Genomic DNA, 6,000 nt, shown 5'->3' with positions numbered 1-6,000 from the left:
TTAATAGTGTTAGGAATCTAGAAGGAAGGGAATGAGCATCTGTGTGTGCTGTTTAAAAAAAACAGGAAAAGTCCTAATATTCCTTAGTGGAAAATCAATAAATAATCTCTAAAACTGCAAAATCAAGAAATAGCAGTAAATGTTTTTAAATATGCAGTTAATTCCCAAAGGAAAGAAAGAAGATATTAAAACGTGGTTGCCTCTGAATGGGACTAGGGCATGGGGAAGGGAGAAGCAAGGATTGCTGTTATCATCATAGGCCTTTTGATATCATGTGACTTTGTAACGCCTCTCATGTATTATATTAATAAATACAAAAAGAAAGAAAGAAAGAAGGAAAGAAAGAAAGGGAGGAAGGGAGGGAAGAAGAAAGAAAGATGAGAGGAAAGGGCTCAGTTATAACAGCATTCATGGATTACATTCTACCTACCACTCAACATGTTGATGGCTGGAGCCATTAAATTCAGTCTCAAACAAGCTATATTTAAAGTATTTACCTAATTACCCAGAAGAGTTCCCCAGTCTGTCTACCTAAAAGTTACTTCAGAATCACCTGGGGAGCTTTGCAAAAATACAGATTGCTGGGTCCCACCCTTGATGGTTCCGATTCAACAGGCCTTGGTGGGGCTTGGGGATCTGCCCTTAGTTCCCCCAGATGATTCAATTGCACAGCAAGTTTTAGGAATCACTGGACTAAAGCAGAAATTGTGAGTGCGTGTAGGGAGGGGTGAGGAAGGGGGGTTTATGTGATTTGTGTGTGTGTAACTGTTTCTGTGTATATGTCGGTGTATTGTGAGTCTGTCTTCCTCCCTCCTTCCCTCTTTCATCTTCTTTTATCTTAACGCATAAACCCCTGAGGACTGCTGAAAACAATACGAGAAACAAAGACCCCATCCCCATGATTTTAAACCCCAGCAGTTTGTGCTTTCTCTCTCAGCCCTGGGGCTCCCTCTTCTGGCAGAAACCTGTTAAAACTCGTAGAGTCCTAAACCTAGAAATTCTCCCTCCGTTCCTATAAGGCCATTTTCCCAGGTGATTTCCAAGCCCTCAAACTTCGTGAACCTCCCATCAGACAGAAAAGGAAAAATTCAACCACCCTGGGACAGACTTTCCTGCCTTACAGGTGTGAATGCTCAAAGATCAGGAACGGCGCAGGATGAGGCAGATATGAGGACAGAAGTTACATACTGTGGCCAAATCCGAGGAAAAGGAGACCTTAAGGAGTTCAACTCCCCGCCTGCTTCCTCGCCCTCCTCCAAGAGAGGTGGACACATGGGGAAGCCTTAGCCATCTGCTTCTCAAAAATCGAAGGAAGGAAACACGCTGGGCTAAAAAGCTCATGGAATTTAGAAGCAGACCGCAGGAGTTCAATAGCCACCCTCACCTTCCTTCCTTGAGTCTCCTTTTCTGGAGCCACGTGCCAGATCGTCGGGCCCTGTAAATCGTGTCGCTCCAGCGATTCCGTCTATGGGCGCTGTTGGATCTTTCCCAAACGCTGAAAATCTGCTCATCCCAGCACAGTGTCTGGCACAGAGAAAATGCTCGAAAACATTCGAATGAAACCTTAACTCACTGCTATCCTAAAAATCAGAACCCTCCTTCAGATCTGCGTGCCTCCCAAGCTACTCGAATGTCCCCCTCCTCCACACTCACACTAAACATGTCCTTTCCTTCTGTACATCACTCCTCAAACCATAGCATCCTAGCTTTAGTGCCTTCACGACTGTGACAGGACTCCAGCGATTCCTATTTCCAGACCCGATGTATTTTGGTCGCTTCTCATCCTCCTTGACCTCTCAGAAGCTGTGACCTCTCGCATCTCGTAGAGACCACCCTCCGCCCACCCCCACCCCTCCCCCAGGTTACCTGTTGCCTCAGGTCCTCCGGCTGCCTGTTCCTGCTTTGCTCCTCTCCACCAGTTCTCGTCTTCTGTGATATCCCACTGTGCCCTTCACCCACTCCCTGGGGGTGTCATCTGTTTGCTTTTAACTTTAACTTATATGATTTCATTCTCCCAAATCAATATCTCTAGCCTAGAGATTTCTCCTGACCTTCAAATACCTATCAGACATATTTATTTGTATGTATAAGAGTCTGTTTCCATTAAGCACTCAGAAAATGCTTTCTAGCGCTCGCACCATGTGCAAGCACCGTGCTAAGCACGGGAGATACACTGGTGAGATAGATCAAGCCTCTGCCCTCTCAGACCTGTGTGTAATGGGAAAAACAGACAAATGGGCAACTGTGAGTACAAAGTGATGGGAGCTATGATAAGAGAAATACCCAGTGTTTGGGGATACGTTACATGTCCAAGGGAGGGCAGGGAGGGAGACTTCAATGGGTAGAACCTAAAGGATAAGAAGGAATGGGGGTAGAGTGGTGAGAGGTTCCTGGGAATGTATTTCAAAGCTTACAAAGAGCTTGTTAAAGCTAAAATAATGTGTTTGGACTTTATTCTAAGAACAATAAGGAGTCACTGAAGAATTGGGTGCACTGAAGCCCACAGGGCCCTTCCACAGTGTTGGCAACAGTCAGGTCTTAAGGTGGTTGGTAGGCCAGCAAGGCTTTTGCTTCATTATCATGCCCCCTAAATTGTTCATGGCTTCATCTATTGTTTTGTGAATATCAAATGTTTCACAATCTTTTTAAAAAATAAATCAATGGGGCTTCCCTGGTGGCCCAGTGGTTAAGAGTCCGCCTGCCAATGCAGGGGACACGGGTTCGTGCCCTGGTCCGGGAAGATCTCACATGCCGCGGAGCGGCTGGGCCCGTGAGCCATGGCCGCTGAGCCTGCGCGTCTGGAGCCTGTGCTCCACAACGGGAGAGGCCACAAAAGTGAGAGGCCCGCGTACCGCAAAAAAAAAATAATAATAACAAATAAATAAATAAATAAATGGATTGGAGAGGGTGGGATAGGCAGAGAGAAGAGTGAGGATAGTCACAGCAAGGGTGAGGACTGGGACATGGTTCTAGAGATATCCAGGAGGTAGAATTGCCTGGGCTTGGTAAGTAATGGAATGTGGGGAGATGGGGAAGCAGGAGTAAAGAAGGACTTCCAAGGTTCTGGAGCATTAACTGGATGGATGGTAAAGCCCTTGATTGAAATAAATCACAAAGTCATTGAAGAACAGTTTAGCAGTTTCTTTAGAAGTTAAATATAAATTTACCTCACAACCCAGCAAGGCCACACAAAGACTTTCACACCAATGTTCATAGAAGCACTATTTGTAATAGCGAAAAAGTGGGAAATTCTAAATGTCTGTGAATTAGTGAATGGATAAACAAAAAGTAGTATATCCATACAGCAGACTATGATTTGGCAATAAAAAGGAACAAAGTACTGATACATGCTACAATACGGATGAACCTCAAAAACATGATAAGTCAAAGAAATCAGGCTCAGAAGATCACATATTATGTGATTCCACTAAAATGAGAGACAGAAACTTAGATTATTGGGTGCCCAAGTCTGGGGATGGGGACAGGGAGTAATTGTAAATGGGTAAGATGAATCTTTGGGGGGTGACGGAAATGTAAAATTGGATTGTGGTGTTGGTTTCCCAACTCCGCAAATTTATTAAAAACCATTGAACTGTACACTTACCACGAGATACTCTTCTGGTATAAAAACGATACTGGGCTTCCCTGGTGGCGCGGTGGTTGAGAGTCTACCTGCCGATGCAGGGGACACGGGTTCGTGCCCCGGTCTGGGAAGATCCACATGCCGCGGAGCAGCTGGGCCCGTGAGCCATGGCCGCTGAGCCTGCGCATCTGGAGCCTGTGCTCCGCAACGGGAGAGGCCGCAACAGTGAGAGGCCCGTGTACCGCAAAAAACAAAAACAAAAACAAAAACAGTACTTCACAAAAGCTGTTAAAAAAAATAATCAGGGCAGTTTCGGCATGTTGAGTTTGAGGTGTTTAGGAGGCATTAAGAGGGAGAGGGAGAGTAAACAGGTGATTATGCTGCCTGAAATTTAGGATACAATGCGGCCCAGGAGATAGAGGTTTTTAATAGTCATCAACTTAAAGATAGCCATTGGAACCATGAGAATGAGGGAAATCGCCCAGAGAAGATAGAACGGAGGAAAGGGTGAGGACAGAATCTAAAGAACACCAAGAGGAAGTAGTCTGAGGAGTAGGAAGAAAGCCCAGAGACTATATATGGACAGAATCCAAGGGAAGAAGATGCTTGGGAGCAGGGGAGAGAGGCAAGAGCAGAAAGGGCTCCTGAGACATCAGATAAGTAAACAGAACCAAAACGCGGAAGACGTGGTAGGAAAATCTACCTGCGTATGGGTTGGGGAGCCCAGGAACATGGCTCAGCAAAGCTTCAGAGCTGCAAGCTGCCAGAGGATGAGGCCAGGCCCAGCGTGGCACTGGGAGAGTGAAGTGTTGATGGAGGGAGGGGGGCTGGATTGATGAGCCCGAGGTGGGCAGGGGATCCAGAATTTTCAGCATAAGGCTGTGAGGGATGCAAAAGGCCAGCGAACAGGCAGAGTTCTGGGAAGGCATGAGGGTGCAGAGGCTTCATGTCTGGCAGTAAATGCCAGAACAACAGATTCCAGCAGTAAATGTGTATGGCCCTCAAGGATGTGGTTCCTGCTTACTTCTCCTGGCTGATGTCGCCCCAAGTAACCCCACCCCTTGAAATTCGGTGATTCTGCCATGTGGAATTGTTTGCAGTTTCCCAAACACTCCATTCTCTTCCACACCTCCTTCTATTTTCTCACACAGCTTCCTTTGCATGGAATGTTCTACAGACCAACCCTCCTCTCTCTCCCACACACTCTGGAACCCTAGCAATGCTCCCTCCTACCCTTCTTCACTTGCCTGGAGTATTCCTGCTCTTGCTCCAATATGGATCAGGGTTGACCTCTCCTCTGAAGCCTGCCCTACTTGCCCATCCCCCACTTTGAAAGGGCTATTTCCTTCTTTACTCCCCACCGTAGACTTCCATCACAGCACTGACAATACTTTGCACGTTTCATTTATTGCCATGTCTAGCGCCTACTGGGACTTGGAACGCATTTGTTCTTTCATAGGTCATAGGATCCGATCGGTAGTACAACCCAAATAAATGAAGTCACTCAGCCAACATGTGGCATGTACCCTTTTCCTCCTTTGCTACTTATAGCCCTTTGGGAGCTGTCTGTGGCCGGGCAGCTGGATTCCATTGCGGGGAAGGTACTCGCCTCTGCTATCAGTAGCAACGGTCAAGGATGCTTTGTCCACACCTAAGGTACAATTTCCCAGCGTTCCCAAAGTTCTGTGCCAATTCCAGGGTTGCCAGATAAAACTCAGGGCACCCAGGTAAATCTGAATTGCAGATAAACAATGAATAATGTTTTAGTGTTCGTATAATCCCATGCAATAGTTGAGATTATATAAATCCTCAAAAAGCATTTGTTGTTTATCTGCAATTCAAATTTAACTGGGTGTCCTGTCTTTCTATTTGCTGAATGTGGCAACCCTACTTCGCCCCAAAGGGAAGTGGCCTCCCTCTAATGCTGTAGTCACTGGCACCCTAAGAATCCCACCTGAAGGGGACAGGGTAGGGGAGGGAGGGAATCCATGTTATTAGACAAAATGACGTAAAATGATAGTTGTGTCGACAAAAAATGAATCCGTTGATCTAAGAAAGAAAAGGAAATTTTTATTTGAGTCAAATTTGAGGGTTACAACCCAGGAAGAGCATCTCAGAAAGTTCTGAGAATTGTTCTGCCCGTTAGAAGTCAAGCCACAGTTATATAAGTTTTTTGAGACAGAGGGCTGTATTATTGACGTATAATGACGGATTATTGACAATTTACATAATCCACATCTAAGCACCATGAAGGACTGTTGTCTTTAAGGAATTGTCTTATTGATGCTAGCAGAACATCGCTCTTATGGTTGAGCAGGTATTTCTGTCGATGGGGAAGGTTTGAGCCATGCATAATACAGAAATACAATGCACAGTGGGAGGAGAAAGGAGGCCAAAGGGTAGAGAAGATTTTTTTG

Source organism: Mesoplodon mirus, assembly GCF_964341445.2.
Source record: "Mesoplodon mirus genome assembly, chromosome: 3".
In the NCBI taxonomy this organism is placed as follows: Eukaryota; Metazoa; Chordata; class Mammalia; order Artiodactyla; family Ziphiidae; genus Mesoplodon; species Mesoplodon mirus.
Note: the sequence above shows the minus strand (reverse complement) of the source record.